Source organism: Ambystoma mexicanum, chromosome 4q (assembly GCF_040938575.1).
Source record: "Ambystoma mexicanum isolate Mex_15411 chromosome 4q, UKY_AmexF1_1, whole genome shotgun sequence".
Taxonomy (NCBI): domain Eukaryota; kingdom Metazoa; phylum Chordata; class Amphibia; order Caudata; family Ambystomatidae; genus Ambystoma; species Ambystoma mexicanum.
Window position 1 is genome coordinate 1,060,226,757 of NC_090928.1, and position 19,272 is coordinate 1,060,246,028.

The 19,272-nt window shown below is 48.8% G+C and overlaps 1 protein-coding gene across 4 annotated transcripts in view; it reads left to right on the plus strand.

The window, feature by feature from the left end:
• The window catches only part of MIA3 (MIA SH3 domain ER export factor 3), a 1,311,327-nt gene that overhangs the window by 427,185 nt on the left and 864,870 nt on the right, over nucleotides 1-19,272 (plus strand). The window lies entirely within an intron of this gene.

Genomic DNA, 19,272 nt, shown 5'->3' on the forward strand with positions numbered 1-19,272 from the left:
GATTTCAGATGCAGATTGCTCGCTAAAGCAGAAGACTGGCATGTTCCTTGTGTGAATCATTTTATTTTTTTTATTTTATTTGTTTAACTGCACAGAGTTTAATTGCATGGGCAGTATATTTTGAGTTACTTTTCCTTCCTACGCATGATCTCATTTGTGCTAGCTTTCCGTATGTGCATGAAGGATAGCTTTTTGGCATTAACAGCATCTTAGCACTGTTAAAAACCTGACTCAAAACCAAAGTGCATTTACACTGTTAGAGCATTGTTCGATTTGTTTCATGTTTCGCTTTAGGATTTATTATAAAAATTTCATTTCTGATGCTTGTTAATCTGCTTAGAATCACATGCTGTGCATATAGTCCGACATCCAGTGGTAACCGCAGAGTACTGCATCTTGTCTTTCGAGAATCGAAAGGGGGCGTTGACATGGGCGTGCCTGAAACACTATCCCTACGTGACGTGTAGTGTACCCAAAATCCCTCACACGTCGATGCCCCTTGTTTTTTTTCCGCCCAGCATACTGGTCGCCTTATGCGGAACTCGTCCACAGACATTGCTATTGTTATCCTCCGACCCATGGTCATATATTTTTTAAAGTTATTAATTATTATCCTACTGTCCATTCCATTGATGGTTGTTTCCTGATCTACGCCGAAGCTGGTTCCACAGACCTTTGACGGACCGTGTTCCAGTCTGAGCTTCCGACCACGTGGCCGGGCCTTCTGGCCGGCCTACACAGTAGGGAGAGTGGGATCGGGGTGGACATTTCCTTTTTCGAGAGAGCCTTTCCTGTTCCTTTTTGTTCCCTGGGTCTTGTTGTCACTATATTTTTCCTCCGCTATGGAGAGGATTCCGTTTAGGTTTTGGCCTTTTTGGATGGCCAAATTTCCTTGGAAGGATAAACACCGTAAGTGTAATGGGTGTTTGCCCCTGAATCACGATGAGACGGTTTGTGCGGCTTGCAAGCTCTTGCGTCCAAAGACACTAAAGGAGCACCGTGTTAAGAGGTGGCCGGCCTACGGAATGTCGCAGGCCGAGTCTAGTTCTCCCGCTGCCACAACCGCCGATTGTGACGAGGGGCTAAGTGACAAACAGGCATCCGTTTCAGAGGCCATTGACCTCAGGGCGGAGCATTCCCACTCTGCGTCGTCTGTCGCCGTCAGGCAAGACTCAGGTCCTGCTATGGGGACTGTACACCCCGGCGATAAGGATGCACACTCTCTACACACTAAGGACACAACCCCCGGGACGTCTTCGACAAACAGTCGAAACGGCATATAGTGCCAATGGGCAGACCGAATATTTCGCCCGTGCCCGCCTGATCGGCAGTCCTCCCTGCAACCGGGCACTCTAAATAGAAGAGCGCTGCCCCAATACCCAGGAGACCGTTGAGACGCATCGGACAAAGGCGTCCATGGTCGAGAAGGAAAAACAACCGCAGGAGAAAACTAGACACCCTTCCCCCTCTCAGGAGGTTGCTGAAAGCATTGCTAGGATTATTTTTACTGGATAATCAGAAGCAATGGTCCAGGGATTTGTCGAAATCCAGGGATAGGCCGAAGGATTCATCGGAACCCACAGAGGCCTAAGGACAGACAAAAGGACTCCCATCAACCGTCGGCCCCTTGAAAGGGCTTTTTGGAAGGCACTGGAGGGATTTCTTTGACATTAAAGGAGAAATCTCAACGTTCTACGATGGAAGATCCATTACAAGAGCCTTTTCCACCTCTAGACTCCTCTGGTGCATATATTTGGACCGGGGAGAAATTTGAGGGATGTATGGATAGATTAGAGAGGTTTATACAACTCTCGGAGAAGTCCACGCCCAAGAGGCCTTGGGAAGAGAGTTCCCTTGGCCCTGTGGCTAAACTTCAAAAAGTCTTTGATCCTTCTCAGGAAGAAGAAGAAGAAATATATACTTATGACCTCACTGAAGATGAGGTTCCTTTGGACCAATACAATCGGGATGAATATCCCTTTGCTGACACTAAGATGTTCATATCGACCCCACAGAGGGTTGGGGGGGACAACCCCGACTTGGGTGATCCTCAGCCTTGGCAATCACCTAATCAAACACCGGAACCTGATGCCTTGTGCATGGTTCCCCCCCCCGTCCCCCCCGAACACACCCACTCGACGGGTCTCCCCGCTTGATGACCAAATGGCGTACAACGCCATATCAAGGAAGGCAGCAGAACATTTCCAGATTGCTACCCAGGAAGCTGTACCAGAGGCGGGTTTTGTCAAGGACATCTTAAAAGAGAAACCACCAGCCAGCCAAACTATTCCTCTGCTAAACTCGATCAAAAAGCGGTTGGCCCCTTCATTATTCATACCTACCCTAACTAGAGCAGTAAATCCTGGAGTAGAACAAATTGTTTCGACCCTCCTCCTCTTGCCCCCTTTACATCAGGGGCCATGCTACTCCAGACTCACTGGTGGTCAACTACAACCCGGAACAGAGCGTGGGTTCCTCTATCAACCTGGAGGCACCCCCGGACAAGGAGTGCAGGAGGCTACAGGCTCTGGGGAAAAGGGTCACGGCTGCCACTGCTTTTTCCACTCGCATTGCAAATAAAATGTTTTTGTTGGCTAGTTTTGCTGACGCACAATGGCCCATGCTACAGGAGGGGCCTTCCAAAAAGTCCCTGAGCCACTGCGGGCTCGACTGCTCTCCACGGTAGCAGAAGGCAGACAAGTTAATCAAGAGTAATTTTAAAAATACTTTGGATGCAGCAGAAATGGCTGGCAGGTCCTTGGCTCAAAGTACCCTCCTAAAGAGACACGCATGGTTACGAAACTCTAGTTTCAAACCAGTAACTCAAGCTTCACTAATAAGCCGTTGGAAGAGACTAATCTATTTGGGAAAGCAGTAGACGAAGTGCTCTAAACTGCTAAGAAAGAGCATGACACCATCAAGACCCTGGATCAGATCACACAGAGGCCTTCCCCACGGAGGGGGGAGCGGATCGAGATGTTCTTTTCGTGGCCAACGTTTCGCTCAGACCCAATACTGCTTGGGAAATAATTGGTCCTCTCCCCAAGGAACCAACAGCTACACCACACCGTATCCCCCAAGAAGTCAACGATGTGGAAAAGGAAGGGGCCGGAATTCTACCCCTCGAGGCTCCCTGGCCTCAGGCCAAAAATGACCGGCAGATCCGGGTCCCCTCCCATGCCTCCCCGGTCCGGGACCGGCTAACATCATTTCTTCAAGTATGGGAGGGAATAACTAAAGACCAATGGGTACTCAAGACTGTCGCCCACGGGTATTGTATAGACTTCTGCCGGTCCCCCAATTCAGACCTCCACGTTCAAGATGTCCGACGCCAGAACATCTACGCATCCTGCTACAAGAAGTCGAGACCCTGCAAGAAAAGGGTGCCATTGAAGTCGTACCTCTTCTACAGGTAAATGAGGGTATTTATTCACTGTACTTCCTTGTACCCAAAAAGGATCTCACCATGCGCCCTGTAGTAGATTTGCATCCAGCGAACACATTTGTGAAACCTCAAATGTTCTGTATGGTCACCCTGCAGGAGGTCATTCCCCCCCCACCCCCACCTGCTCACATACAAGGGGGGGTTACACAGCAACATTGGACATGAAAGATGCATACTTTCATATTTCAATGTTGCCGGCGTGCAGAAGAAAACCTCCGGTTCATGATACAAGACGAGCACTATCAGTTCAAAGTACTACCTCTCGGCATAGCTCAGCACCAGGGCTATTTACAAAGGTATTGGCAGTGGCAGCAGCAAACCTGCGCAGGCTATCCATCCCGGTTTATCCTTACCTCGACGACTGGCTCATAAGAGGGGACTCTTACGAGACATACCTGTCAAAAACCCAAAGGACTATAGACCTTTTATTCAGCCTGGGATTCTCCATCAACGAATAGAAATCCAACTTTGACCCCCAAGCAGTTCCTAAGGGCTCTAATTCGAACAAGGGACGGCCTCGTCTTCCCCTCCGAGAGGGTCCAAAACATGTTTCAAATCCCTCACTATGTAGCCAGTCGAGAGGTGACAGTACGCAAGGCTATGCGACTGTTAGGAATGATGGCATCATGCATTTATTTGGTTAATCGCGCACGCTTGCGCATGCGTCCAGTGCAGGAGTGGCTCAACAGCCAGTGGTGTCAGGCCAGCGGACCATGGGATGATCTAGTGGTTGTCTCGCCAGCCCTCATTCTCTCGCTGCGGTGGTGGTCGAGGAAGAACCTCTTGAGGGGAAAATCCTCGCAGTGGAGGCCACTCTCACTACAGACGCATCTCTCACAGGGTGGGGAGCTCACCTGCTTCAACAAACGGCGCACAGAGTTTGGTCGTCATACATAGCATCCAGCCACATAAATCTGTTGGAACTTTTAGCAGTTTTCGAAGCACTGGAGGCCTTTCAGACACAGCTGCAAGGGAAGACGGTCCTGATCCTCACAGACAGCACCACGGCCATGTACTATCTGAACAAACAGGGGGGGGGGATTCACTCTCCAGGGCTGTCCAAACTGTCCCAGAACATTTGGAAGTGGGCTCTCAAACACGTGTTCCTGTTGTCGCACCATGTTCCAGGGGAACTCCATCTTCTGTCAGACGTAATCATCAGAGATTTCCCACTACCCATGGAGTCTTAAAGGCGATTACACAGACATCGTCTCCGTTCCCGCAAAATGGGGTTTCCAAGAGATCGACTTGTTCGCAACTCTGGAGAATGCACAATGCTAAGACTACGCCTCCAGGTGCCCCAGAACTGTTCCAAGGCGAACAGACTCTGGATAACATGGTCAGGGAAATTTGTTTACGCAACCACCTGACTCACTTGACTCGGGGCTGGTTTTGAATTCCCTAAAGGTTCACTTAAGCTGCTCTCTCAGCCTACACCACATCACAACAGAAGGTGTTGTGGTGGAAGATACCAGTTATAAAGGCTTTCATGGAAGGGGTCAAGAGGATTCATCCCCCCCATTTCTAAACCAGCTCCCGGATGGGACCTGAATGTGGTATTAACCTGACTTATGGGGTCTCCATTTGAACCTATGCATAGAGCAAGTCTCAAAGATCTTACCTATAAGACAGCCTTCCTAGTGGCTACCACTTCTATCCGTCTCAGTCCTAGACCCTTTCGTTACAGTTCACAGAGATAAGGTGATTCGGCCACTCGCCCTAGATTTGCGCCTAAATTTATCTCCAAGTTTCATGTGAAACAATCAATAGAACTGCCTACTTTCTTCCAGAACCCTACTAACATGGCCGAAAGAAGCCTACACACATTAGATGTCCGTAGGGCAGTCATGTTTTACCTTAGAACTAAACCACTAAGAAAGACAAACAAGTTTTTCGTTTCAGTGGCAGCTGGTAGAGAAGGGGATCCTGTCTCTAAATCAGGTATCTCAAGGTGGATTGTCAAATGCATCACACTCTGTTACTCTCTTGCTAAGAGTGAACTATCATTCAAGCCTAGAGCCCATTCTACTCGAGGCACTGGGGCTTCCATAGCATTCATTGCAAATGTTCGCCTAGAGTCCATTTGCAAAGCTGCAACCTGGAGTTCTGTACACACCTTTACAAAACACTATTGCCTAGACACCCATTCTAGGTCTGATTCTCAGGTGGGACAAGCAGTACTAAGACATCTTTTCACTACTGTTCCTTCTCACAACCCACCTCCAACTCTGGGTACTGCTCACTAGTCTATGCACAGCATGTAATTCTAAGCAGATTAACAAGCATCAGAAGACATGCATTACGAACCGTAAAAGCAATTCTGATGATTGTATCTGTTTAGATTCACATGCGCCCACCCTTCCTCCCCGCTCGGATGGAAGGAACATGGACATCTTACTACTTTCTCTTTTCTGTACTCGCTCGCGATAGTCATAAGGCTCCCTCATATGGCAGAATAAAATGCAATCGGAGGGACCTTGATGCGTGAGGGATTTTGGGTACACTACAGGTCACGTAGGGATAGTGTTACAGGCACGCCCATGTCGACGTCCCCTTTCGATTCTCGAGAGACAAGATGCAATACTCCACGTTTACCACTGGATGTCGGACTACATGCACAGCATGTGAATCTAAGCAGATACAATAATCAGAAATGCTTTTACGGTAAGTAATGCATGTCATTCTTTTTATTTATTTTTACCCCTCACACCAGCAAGCAGTATATTATTTAGGGTATCTGAGGTGATGTTAAAGGGTTATCCTGCAGGAGAATGGGAAGAGAAAGAAATGGAGCATATGTTATGTTTGGTTAATATGCTTTTGTAATGTGCTGACTCACCACCATAGTTTCAATGTCCCTCTCTGTGTCTGTAAACAGGTGTATTGTGCCTCTGCCAGGGGAAACCAGACTTTAGTCTGCTGATAGAGAGCATGAAAAACGGTATGGTTACAGGCAGGGACAGAGAAGGCAGCAGGGGAAGAGTGTTTGGAATTAGTATGTATGTGTGTTAGTCCAAAATATATGATCTACAATTATAGAAAGAGGATTGTGGTTCAAAGGCAGCCTTGGATTAGTATGAATTAGAAATGGTGTAGTGTTGGTCATTTAAGTCACAGGTCACCCTTCAGAAGGATTCATCCGTGAAGGTTAAAAGAAATTACATATACACATCAGTGAAATCTGTATAACCACTTCTAATAAAAGGCATCATTATTCTTGAGTTAATTGGGAAATCACTGGAACATTCCAAATCCTTTTTGCTTGAGACATATATTCCAATTGCTAGATTTTAAATAGCATTCTCTTCCTTCTGTAAATTCTTGATGGATGAGCGTGTGTTCCCATAGGGTGAGTGAGTGATAACTTGAGTGCGTATCAGGAAGTAGCCTGTTTGTTAGTCCCATGAGAAAGTATGAATCAGTTGTTACCAATCAGGAAGCGACAAGACAGTTTGACCTTCATATCTCTAGTGCAAAAAAAGGGTTCCATGTAATAATGGCGACATTATTGCATGGAACATGCAGGGGACACCCCTGCAACCCCCAATTTTTTTTGCCCCTGTCGCCATATAAGATCACCCAAATAATATAGCCACATTTTCCCGGCGATATTATTTACAACAACCATATATGTGGCAATATTATTACCTGATACCAAAAAAAGTTTGTGCTAGACCACTATGGGGAATGGAAGTATTCGTATTGTCTGCTGGTGTGGCATTAGCGTGTGCAAGACCCTTTGCCTGCCTATGCTTTGTTAATGTAGGAGCTCATAAGGCACTGTGAGAAACCTGAGGCTATTCTCTCAAACTGACCTTGAGAATCCCTTATTTAGGTGAAGGGCTGGCGCTCTCAGATCCCAACCCTGGGGTGGACGAGTGAGGAAGGATCAACTGCGTAGGGGAGCCCGGGGTTATGCTATGGGGAATGCCCCATTTGAGGTGCAGTATTATACCAGAGAAAAGGATGTGGAAGACAAGGTCCTTGAGGCTTTTATAGGCTGAACCAACTTGACCTCCCTTCTACCCCTTGAACCTCCTTTACCAGCATCCCACATCCCCTCTGCATCTGGGAAATCCAATGACAACTATGTTGCACTCGAAAACCATATCTCCCAGAATCCCTGTTTCAAATGGATTGTGTTCTCTCACGTATTCCTTATCTTTGATATTTCCAATCTTGATGTAAGCATCACCAAAGGTATATGTAGCATGCGCAGGGCCTGTTGGCCTCAGTTCCATTTTTCAGTGCTTACGCTTCGGATACGGTACGCTTCATTCCTTGACCAGAATATCTTCGATATTTCTTCATTCTTCAAGTGAATACGTGAAGATGGCTTCGTCTTCTGCGTCGTCCACTCCCAGGGCTTCAAAAAATGCTTTGACTGTGGTGCGAAGATGTCCGTGACAAACCCTCACAGGATCTGCCTGTGTTGTTTGGGGTCGAATCATCTGTCATCGGAGTGTGAGGACTGCCTATCCATGACGGCCAAAGCCCTGAAAGAGTTTAGAGGGAAGCTTACGGCAGGTAGGACCCAAATAGACCCTGTCAAAAAAACAAGAGACTTTGGATGAGTCGAACAGTTTCTCCTCATCGCAAAAAGAATAAACGTTCCCGGTCACAAAGTGGTTCACACCTCTCATCGACCTCTAGACATGGAAAGAAATGGTGCCATAGATCAACATCTTCCTCGCCTACAAGTTCCTCACCGGAACGGGTTGTTTGCTCACTAAGTCTAGTTCACCGGCCCGGTGAGGAGTTTAGATTACGAATGTTAAAGGTGTTCGAGAACGCGGCCTTTCCCCCCTCGACTACACCCAAAACCCATGCTCCAGTCGAAAGACCCCGTAAGCACAAAAGCTGTGTCTCTTCGGATCCGGCGGGTAAGGCTCCTCGAGAGCGATCAAAAAATCCCTCGAGTCGAGAGAAAGTCCCCTCGAGGACTGAGCCATCGATGCTGATTGTTTCGACACCATCAGAGTCGAAAGGTGTCATCGCACCGATAACTTTGGAGAAGCCATATACGTTTCAAGCGTCAACCTCCTCGATGCCACATGTGTCGAAGCCATTGACGCAACAGTCAATGCCATCGACTCATCTGTCAAAGCCGTCGACAGTCTCGGCAGTTTTGGCTCCCCTGAACACAAATATGACAACTACATTGATTGGAAAAGACATATACTCCTTTGCCACGGTCTGATTTTTTTTTTCAAGTCCCTCTCTTCTATAGGAGTATGCAGTGGAATCTTTTGATGAATCCAGACCTTTTGATTTACAATATGGAACACCATCAGTGCCTGAGGCATTAATGTCAGAAGATTCAAGAATGAAAAACCTACAGGAATGATTACATAAGGCTAGTGGGGATAGACACCTCACCAGAGGTTGAATTCGGCAGGGCAGACCCCGGTGACCACACTGAAGTGACATACGGGCAACTGATGTCAAGAGTTAAGGAATAAATGGGGTGGTCAAGACCTACACCAGTCTTTGAGCAAGACGATCTAACTGAAATCTTGCACAGAGGTCCACAAGAGTACCCAATTGTGCCGTTTCATAAAGCCTTACAAAAGGCATGTGGCTGCCAACTGGGAGGCACCACGGGTCATTACGGCTGTCAACAAAAAGTTGAGGTCAAAGTATAGAGTTTCAAGCTCAGACCCTTTTAACTTGTCCAAGCACCTAACACCAGAGTGTCTGGTGGTTCAAGCGGCCACCTCCACCAGTAGGCAGAATGCCCATCCTACAATACGTCAGGATAGGGATAAGCGTTACGACGCCATGGCCCAAAACGTTTTTTGCGGCTGGGAGTATGGCCTTGAAACCGCCCAATGCTACATGCACGTTAGCAAGGTTTACACAGACCCTTTGGGAGTGCATTTACATGGCAGCTGACCATATACCCGAAGGGGAAGAGCGAGACTTTTTTTTCTTTTTACTTTTATTTAACTTGCTTGAAAATACAACAGAGAGGAGCAAGCATTGTTTAAACCGTTTACGACATACATAGAAAGTACATGATCAGGTAATATAACCCTGCAGGTTCTTGACAGAGGAATTCATAGGCTCTACTTCGTGAAGGTAGGTACCAAAGCATACATGTAGACATATTAACTGGGGGAAAGGTCAGTGGATATTGGAATGTCGCTGTCACCCCCTTCCTCAGCAGTCAGGATGTAGAGATAGGATCGAAACGGGGCCCAGATGTTCCTGGGTCTACTCGTTGCCGGCTGTATGGCAGACCAGCGCTCCTCCACATCAGAAGCTCAAGTGACCGCCTGAAGCCATTGGCCAAAGGTGGGGGCACCAGGGCGTAACCAAAGCAACAAAACACAGCAGGTTGCAAGCAACATATATAGCCCGGCCAGCCTCCTGAGGATGCACCCGGTGTGGGGAGAACTCGTGGAAAAAACAGGTAATTGGACTGTGTAACAGTGCAATCAAGTATTTGAGATACCGCCTCACATACCTCCTCCCAGAATGCAGTGAGTGTTGGACAAGACCAGAGCATGGGTATATAATCAGTGTTGTCTGTTATACATCTTGGGCACTCAGAAGGCCGATCTCTTGACATACGATGCCGCCTAGCTGGGGTGTGGTAGTATCTGTGGAGTATTTTAAACCTGATCAATTTGAACGTAGAATTAAAGGAGACTTCCTGGGTACGGGTGCACATGGATTCCCGGAGGGCTAACACCCTGGAAAATATTTTGACGTCTTAATTAATAAGAGGAAGGGGCCGGTAGATCTGCATTGTGTGGCTGGCTTGTCAAGTTTCAGTAATACTGAAATAACTGAATGGGGGGGGTGAGTTTACCGACCAGGCACACCTCCTCCCACACAGCCGCCAGTAGGGAAAGCAGGCAACCCTTGTAACATTTATCAAATGTGTTGGGAAGCCCATCGCTACCGGGGCCCTCCAAGACGATAGCGAGTCTATTGCCTTAGATAATTCCTCTTTTGACATTGGGCGGTCAAGTGCCTCCCTGGTCTCTGAGGACAATACCGAGCGCGGAAGACTGTCAAGAAAAGGATTTGATACCTGCCGTAGGGGCGGTGTCGATGATGGCATAGAGCGCTTCGTAAAAGGAATGAAATTCGTCATTGATTTCTTGAGACGAGAGGGCCAGAGTACTGTCTGCTCTCTCAGGTGCTGGAATATGGGGAGCTCCCCTCTCTTGATGGATCAGTCTAGCTAATAGACAGCCGGGGCGTTCCCCGCTCTCTATTTTCTGGCAGTCTGTGGATCGTCTAAGAACTTGCGTTCGCGGTCTGCCTGGGTTCGGAAGATAGCTAGCGCTGTCCCTATCTTGCTGAGTGTAGCGGCGGTCGGGGACGAGACATACTGCGTCTGCAGTCCGGCAAGTAAAAGCTTGCTCTCCCCTATGGATTTACAAATCACTCCAAGGATCCCTGCCTCCTTCGCCAAGGTAGCCCCACAAATGTAGACTTTAAAGGTCTCCCTGAGTCTCTAGCGACCCAGTATTGAACCTAAAAAAGTCATCAATGCTGAACCCAAGTTCAGATTCGAATACCGGGTCCAACAGGGCGTTTGGTTTCAGTCTACCTGAGCGTGCCACCCTTCTACTCTCCCCCACCTTAATGAATCGGTAAACGGAGAGTGATCTGAAAAGGTCCCAGGTAGGATGGTCATTTGCCCTATAGTTCTGATAAGTACATCAGAAAATAGCCATCTGTCAATACGAGAGTGTGAGTCGTCTATCGATGAGTAGAAGGAAAAGACACAGGAGTCTGGGTTTATCAGTCTCCATGCGTCGACAACCCTCAACAAGGCCTGCACTTCTATAATGGTCTTAGCGCCCTTGGAGAGCTGGCAAGTTTGCTTGCCAGACATATCCGAATCAGTGTCTACTATGGTGTTGAAATCACCCCCCCACCCCTCCACAGTATAGGAATGAGGGGGAACCCAGCCAACTGAGAGGAGAGATGGCAGTAAAAAATCGGGATCGTACGTATTAGGACCGTATACATCGAGTAAAACCACTTCCCGTCCAAGAAGTGAGCCAAACAGTAAAACATAGTGTCCCGGGGGGTCTGTGTGTGTAACCTTGTGGATGAACTTGAGGGACTTGTGAATTAGGATCATAACTCTGCGGCTTTGGCTGAAGTAAGTGGTATAGTAGAACTGGGGGCCCCATGACCTGGCAAACCCATCACACCCCTTAGCTAATGTGTGGGTTTCCTGTAAGAAAAGTAACTTGACCTTATGTCGTTTGACATACAGTTGTAGTTCATGCATTTTGACCCGGTTACCCAATCCTGTCAGTGGAAGCATGACCCGATGTATATATGTGCAGCGAAATCGCAGCCATGTCGAAAAGGGTCGAATCATGGTGTACTCAACACAAGGGTGAGTTGCAACTCACCTCGTCAATCGTACGTCAAGCAATTTTTCAAACATTTGTCCCCCCCCCATCACTCCCTCCCAATTAGAAGGGTGACACCCCAATAGAACATCAAACTAAAACAGCAACAATCGCAACACTACATGGGAGCTGGCCAAGAACGGCGTCTACTCTGATGTAGGGTGTGAAAGAACATGATGTGGTGCATAACTTGGAGATTGACAAAGAAGAATTGTAGGGGACTTGGACGAAGCCGGCTCGGACCTCCAAACCATCCAAAGAGCACGGATTTGTATCAGATAAAGGTGAGAGGAGATTGCACAGGTGAACCCAGCACAGATCATGCGGGTTCGCATGGGAGGTCCATATCCTGAAGAAAAAAAGAAGGGTACACGAGGGTGATGGGAGAAAGCTGCTAGCCAGGAAAGTGATCATCAATGAACTTGGAGGCCTCCTCCGGGATGGTGAAAAAGACCTTGTCCGCATGTTAGGTCCTAAATTTAGCTGGGTATAACATGGAGTATTTGACACCCAGCTCCCGAAGACGTTTCTTGGCGGTTAGAAAGGTTTTGCGCTCCTGTTGAATAACCACAGAGAAGTCCGGATACAAATGGATCTTGGCGGAGCCGAGTAGTAATTCGCCTTTAGCTCTGGCTGCATGTAACAAAGCATCCCTATCACAATAGTTTATCACTCTGGCTATGATAGGACGGGGAGGAGCACCGGGCATGGGTTTTGCGGGCAGGGATCAGTGGGCCCGTTCAATCGCGAATTGTGGTGAGAGCTTCAGAGAGTCCAGCAGAGAGATAAGGATGCGTTCCACATTATCCTTCATGAGGCCGTCAATTTTATCTTCAATAATACGCAGGTTAATGCGCCTGGGTCTAGACTCCAGGTCCTCATTCTTTTTACTGACCACTTGGACTTGTCTGGACAGCGAGGCCACCTCTGATCTTGGTGTGACAATATCATCTTCTGCCAGGCCGACTCTACACTCCACCTCCGCCACTCGGGTATTGGTTTCTCCATCCGGGCTTTGATAGAGCTGATGTCATTGAGCTTTGTGTGAAGTGTAGTAAACCCCTCCCGCATATACTCCATCCTCTATTGGAGTTCTGTGGACTCAATAGACACTACAGGGGGGGCTTTGGCTTTTGGCTGGGCCTCACTCGGCTTTGGTGTTTTCTACTGGCCCCCTTAGTCATGACTGCACCAGGATATATATGACTGTGGAAGGGCACAGTAATGGGGGGGGGGGTGTCGTTGGTAAGGTGGACACGAGGTGATCAGATCCGCCCCTTAGTGGTCAGAGCGAGGTCCCGAGCCAAAAGAACAGAGCAGGTTGATAGAGCAAGGAATCAGGCACCCCAGGAGAGTTGCGGGGGAATCGGGTGTGGCCCGGGAGGACAGAGCTCCCACGGTGGGGGGCGCCCGCAGAGAAGCTGACCCAGGGGTCCAGAGAAGTAGGAGGAAGGGCAGTCTGCCTTTGTTCGCCATTCAGTGGAAGGGGGAGAATCCAGTGTCTTGCGGGTGTGATCCAGCAGAGTCTGTCTCAATATCAGGGTTTTAGAGGTATGACAGCCGTCCATCCGTGGAGTTTAACAGATACACAGGTCTTGAGGTCTGTCTGGCTGTTCTTATGAGGCGGTAGAGTTGCTAGCCAGGTACATATATATTCAATGGCTGTTGTGGGGTTGCTGCCCCCACGGACCTTGCCCGGCAGACCCATCACCATCCCATTGTGGTGTCTTAATTACCGCACCCTGTATGTGATAGAATTGGTTGTATCCTCCCCCATAGCCAGAGCAACTCTCTGTATCCTCAAGCCCCAGATTGTGCCCACCCGCCACTCTGTCTGGATAAATTATGAATTGCAGTGCCCCCAAACCTGCAGACACAGGATGTACTCCATAGCAACTTGCCCTGGGAGTAGTAGCGTGTGGAGGAGCCAGCTGGGGAGATGTCCACCTTGTCCACCTTGACGAGAAGAGCACAATGGACAGTGGAGTAGAGATATCACTCACACGCTGCTTCAGCCTGCACACGGCTATCCCTCCTCACTTTGTGGCGGGAGGGTATGCTGCGGCCACCCACAGCCAAAAGACTTAACTCTGTATATTATGCAGAGCCGCCCGCTCCCCCATCTCGCCCGGTCAGCATATATTTTACAGTCTGCGCAGCAGGTGAGGGATCAAGGTGAGGCGGAACCGTCGTTTGATCCAGTTAGCTGAAGCTGGAATGCAGCGGGCCGCTTCAATACTCTTCAAGGATCTGAAGAGCCCTCCCCTCCCCTACTGTAAGGGTCAGCCATATAATTGAAACAGTGAGGGGTATCCCCTCAAGTGCAGTGATACAGGCCAAGGTATGTGGAGACTCCGTTTATCAAGAGGGCTGCTGAATTGGAAGCGGACCCCCCGCAGCAGTGGCCGCCTGCAGAATTGGTCGTGTTCCGCCTAGAGCGAGGTGTGAGGGTTTGAGTTGAGTACCTGTTGTCCGGATCGGGCAGCAGTCACCTGTCCACCGTGACTGCCGTCTGTTGCTGGGGTGTCGCGGCAGGCCGCCTCTCATGCCTCACCCAGCAGGGCAATCACGGCTATATCGGCCCGTGCCTTCTCTGCGGTTCGTGGTCTCCCCCTCGCTGGCAGCACCTCAGACCCAAGGCTGGGGTAGGGTGGGCCGTCTCGCACCCCACAGTCCTCCACACATCCCCAGAGGTTCATACGGCCCGACCGCCTCCCCCCTCCCCCCCAAGCAAGCTGCACTAAGTCTCAGCCGGTGTGCTGAAAGTGCGAATTTCTCAACATTTTTGTATCCAGGATGTCTGGCGATGAGACAGTTACTGCTCAGAGCCTTTAGACGCCACCCCTACTGCTTTTTGAGGTGTAAAGTGGCACCGACGAGGATATTTATTGTTTAGGAAGTTGCCCAAGACGGAGCAACACAGCCAGGCAGCCATTCCTTAGCACAACAGCGCCCCGCCTCAGCAAGACGTATTTCTAAACATTGTCAAGGATGGGAAAGATGCAATGTGCGAATCCCTCCAGACTGATCTCCACTCTGTTAACAGTATCAGCAGAGCTATGGCGGCAAGTACAGTGATGTGCAGATTTGCATGGTTGAGAAAGTCAGGATTTGCCCAAGACCTACAATCCAGACTTCACAATATGCCCTTTGACAGCACTCATTTATTCGGGAACAAAGCTGATGACAGTCTGGAGAAGCTGCAAACTTCCAAGGCAGCAGCCAAATTCCTTGGTGCTGCAATCAGACCACCTCCAAAACCGCCCCATGGATACACCCTGGAGGAGTCCCTACTCAACATTTGGAAAGGGCAGAGGACAGCCAGCTCAGAGGATAAAGAAGATTCCCCTGCGGTGGACAGGGAAGAAGTACTAAGACTGCAACGGCAGCGGCTGCCTTACCTTCAGCCACTGCGTCAGCTGCTCCAAAACCTCTCTGAGGGCTTGATTCACAAGACTGCAGTAGGAGGCAGATTGTGATTGCATCTGGCAGAATGAAAGGCTATTCATTCAGATGCATGGGCATTGGAAACAGTTGCCCAAGGTTACTGCCTTCCTTTTCTGTAAAATCCTCAGTCATTCACCGGGAAACAACTCTTTGAAAGTTCCAGATCCACTCCTTATGCATGAGATTTTAACCCTGCTAGTGAAAGGTGCTATAGAACCAGTACCTGTAGCGGAGAGGAACAATGGTTGGTACTCCCTGTATTTTCTAATCCACAAGAAGGACGGAGGATTGAGACCCATCTTGAACTTGAGAGACTTGAACAAGATCCTCAGGAAGGACAAGTTCAAGATGGTAATCCTTCAGGCCCTCCAGCTTCAGGATTGGATGGTATCAATGGACCTTCAGGATGCTTACTTTCATGTGCCGATCCATCACGAGCACAGACAGACCGGAGGTTCACCGTTGGCAGTACTCATAAGTTTAGAGTTCTGCCATTTGGGCTGACCTCCGCCCCAAGGGTATTCACCAAGCTTATGACGGTTGTGGCAGGGAGTTTCAGGAGAGGGGGAATTCACGTTTACCCCTACCTAGACAATTGGCCGATCAGGGGTAGTTCCGGAGAACAGGCTTTGGAACATCTCAGCTATACCTGCCACTCCCCTCACAGACTGGGCTTCTCCCTCAACTTCAAGAAGTCTGTGATAGAGCAGATGGAGATAGATTAGACAGAAGCTGATTTGGTTCAAACAGTCTTTAATAAGAGTTTCTTTAAGTTGAATTACATAGAACAAAAAGGATATAGTGGTTTCAGAGGATTGAAACTTTGGATGTGCAGGCCTCTTTTCTGCAATGTCTGTTTGGGGTTATTCTCAGGCCATGGATAGTGTTATCTACGTAGCAGGGTAGACAACATGCTTTCATATAAAATAAATAATGAAGCGGCTATACTCTCTTTGGCTTATTCTTGTCCTTTATAGTTGGTTTATCAATAGTCCCTATCTTGTAGGAATACTAGTGCCTGGTAGCTGGCCTCTCTTCTTGACACTTAATTGCCCCAGTTAACTTATAAAGGGACGTCCCCTGTAAATATGTAGGAGTACTGCCTCCGTTCCGCTTTCCCCAATTCAGGCACTCCTCTCCCATACAGTTCGTACGTCTCATCGACACTGCCAGAAGTAGCTCCTCACCTTGTCAGATTAAGTCTGCTGCTCATGTTTTCCGTGGAATAGCGGTTCCGTTTTATTTAACAGATGCAGCTTTCCTGCATCACCCGAAGCTTCGCTTCACTCTGCCGTGGTTCATACCGGGACCGAGCTATGGGCTTCGCTCGAGGTCCCGTCCCACAACAGTGGGGGCCAGCGCAGCGCTTCCACAGGGACCAAGCTTTGGGCTTTGCTCGAGATCCCGCACCCACAACGGTGGGGGTCAGAGCAGCGCCCGGCAGCTACAGCTGATCCCCGTCTTCAGCTGTGGCGACAGCCTGCATCAGGGTTGCGAGGCTCCTCCTCTACAAGGCTGGGGGCCGGAGTCACACTTGTCCGCCGGCACAGCTGATCAGCCTGTCTCCGCGGTCACACGGGACCTCTCCGTCCTGGTGCAGGGGTGAGGCGACCTCAAGCCTCATAGGGACAACGCCACCCTCCTCACCTCCTCGCTCACCGTTCTTCGGATAACGACTGGCCCGGCAACGGCTTTCAGTCTGAGCCTCACTTCAAAACACTGGCTCTTTCTCTTCTCCAAATCTTATGCTCATTTCAACAAAACTTCGCAAGTTGCTCAACGGGAGCACATCTCGTCTTAACTATGGGCCGCTGGCTTAATAGGCCCATTCATACAGCGTCTCCTCTTCGGAAGGGCATCTTTCTTCCTCCCTCTTCTCCAAAGACTATCAAAGAATAATAACAAACAGGAAAGTCCAGTATTAAAAAAAGCACCTTCTATGACACACTACTCTGTTTCTCATTTGTCCACTTGGCTGACTTTCAAACAGGAAGGCCCTCCCTCCAATCTCTTTATGACATCATACTATTAGGCCACACTTCCTGGATACAAAGGGATTTGCTGATTTGCCTGATTACTGATTAATTGACTCTGAGGTACCTCATCTTTCTCCACCTTGTTACATGCCTCATCACAAAGTCCCAGATCAAACTATCACAAAGACTCAATTTCATTGGGCAGTCCTGGATGCATCCCTGGGAAAAGCCTCACCGCCAGTGGTGAGTGCCCAAGACATTCTGCAGATGGTAACTGAATTCCAGAATGCCCAACATCTACCGCCCTGTGATTTCCTGAGGTTGCTCGGCCTCAGGGCATCCTGCATCTTCCAGGTGCCAGAGGCTCGCCTGAGAATGAGATCTTTCCAATGGGCTCTCAGGGCTCATTGGTCACAATTCTCAGGAAGGTTGTCAGACCTCCTACATATGCCGAGCCGAGTCTCACTGGATCTTCAGCGGTGGGCCTGTCTTGAGAAAATCTTGAACGGAGAACCATTTGGCCACCATGGCCGGACATCACAGTAGTGGCGGATGCCTCACTTACGGGGTGGGGAGCCCATACCAATGATCTGACAATCAGCAGTCGTTGTTCTACATCGGAGTCCAAACTACATATCAACCTTTTAAAGCGGAGAGCAATCGGACTAGCGCTGAAGGCTTTTCTGCCATCTGTACGGGGAATGTCCTGATAATGACGGACAGCCCGGTGGCCATGTACTACCTCAACAAGAGAGGAGGTGTTGGGTCACTACCACTGTGCAGAGGCAATGAAGCTCTGGTTCTGGGCAATACAAGAAGGAATCTCTGTCGCAGTTCATTTAGCCAGAGAGAAGAACACTATGGCGGACGCTCTGAACAGGCAGAGCACACACTCCCACGAGTGGGAACTTGCTCAGGAAGTCCTTCAAGAGAATGTCACCTTTTGGGGAACCCCTCAAGTGGACCTGTTTGCGACTGGTGCCAACCAGAAGTGCGATCTCTACTGCTCAAGGGAATTTCACCCAAGAGGAGCTCTATGGGACACGTTTGTAGTGGATTGGGAATTTCCACTCCTATGCGCCTTTCCTCCAGTCCCCGTCACGTAATCAGGAGGTTGAGAAAGTTCAGGAAATCCATGATTCTAGTTGCCCCGGATTGGGCTAGGCGAACGTGGTACCCAGACCTTCTGGACATTTCCATCTGCCCTCCGATACGTCTTCCACAAAGAGAGGATCTTTTCTTGCGAGGGGAGGGTTGTGTTCTCCATCCAGATATCCGGACCCTCAGCCTTCACGCATGGTTTCTGAGAGGCTGAGATAAAAGGATTGGGACCTCCGGGATAACGTAATGGAGATTTTGCTTTCGGCCAGAAGGCCAGCAACCAAATCTTTGTACTGCTGCCGTTGGAATAAGTTCTGCTGCTTGTGTAGAGATAAGAATGTTGACCCGTTTACATGTAATACACCGATGGTGTTATCTTTTTTGCTACAGCTGGCAAATCTGTGGCACCAGATTGGTATCTTCAAGGGATATTTGGCGGACGCTTTATATTTTTAAGTGCACTTCAGAGGAAGTCTCTTACTTTAAGATACCTCTAATAGTACAATTCTTAAAGGGACTGACAAATGTTTTCCCTCCAATCCCTTTTCAAGTCCCACTTTGGGATCTCAACTTATTAATGGGAGCGCCTATCAAGCCTTTACACTCCTGTCCTTTGAGGCTACTAACTCTAAAAGCCATCTTTTTGGTAGTAATTAATTCTGCCTGAAGGGTGAGTGAGCCACAGGCTTTATCCTGCAAGCCTCCTTACGCTATCTCTTATAAAAACAACATAGTACTGAAAGTGAAGCCCACTTTTCTCCCCAAAATTGTCTGAGTTTCATCTCATTCTGAAGATAACATTACCATCTTTTTATCCTCCACCACATCCTAGGAAGGAAGAGGAAAGGCTTCACAGGCTTGACCCTAGACGTGTACTGAGCTTTTACATCTCCAGAATGACAAGGTTCAGACAGGA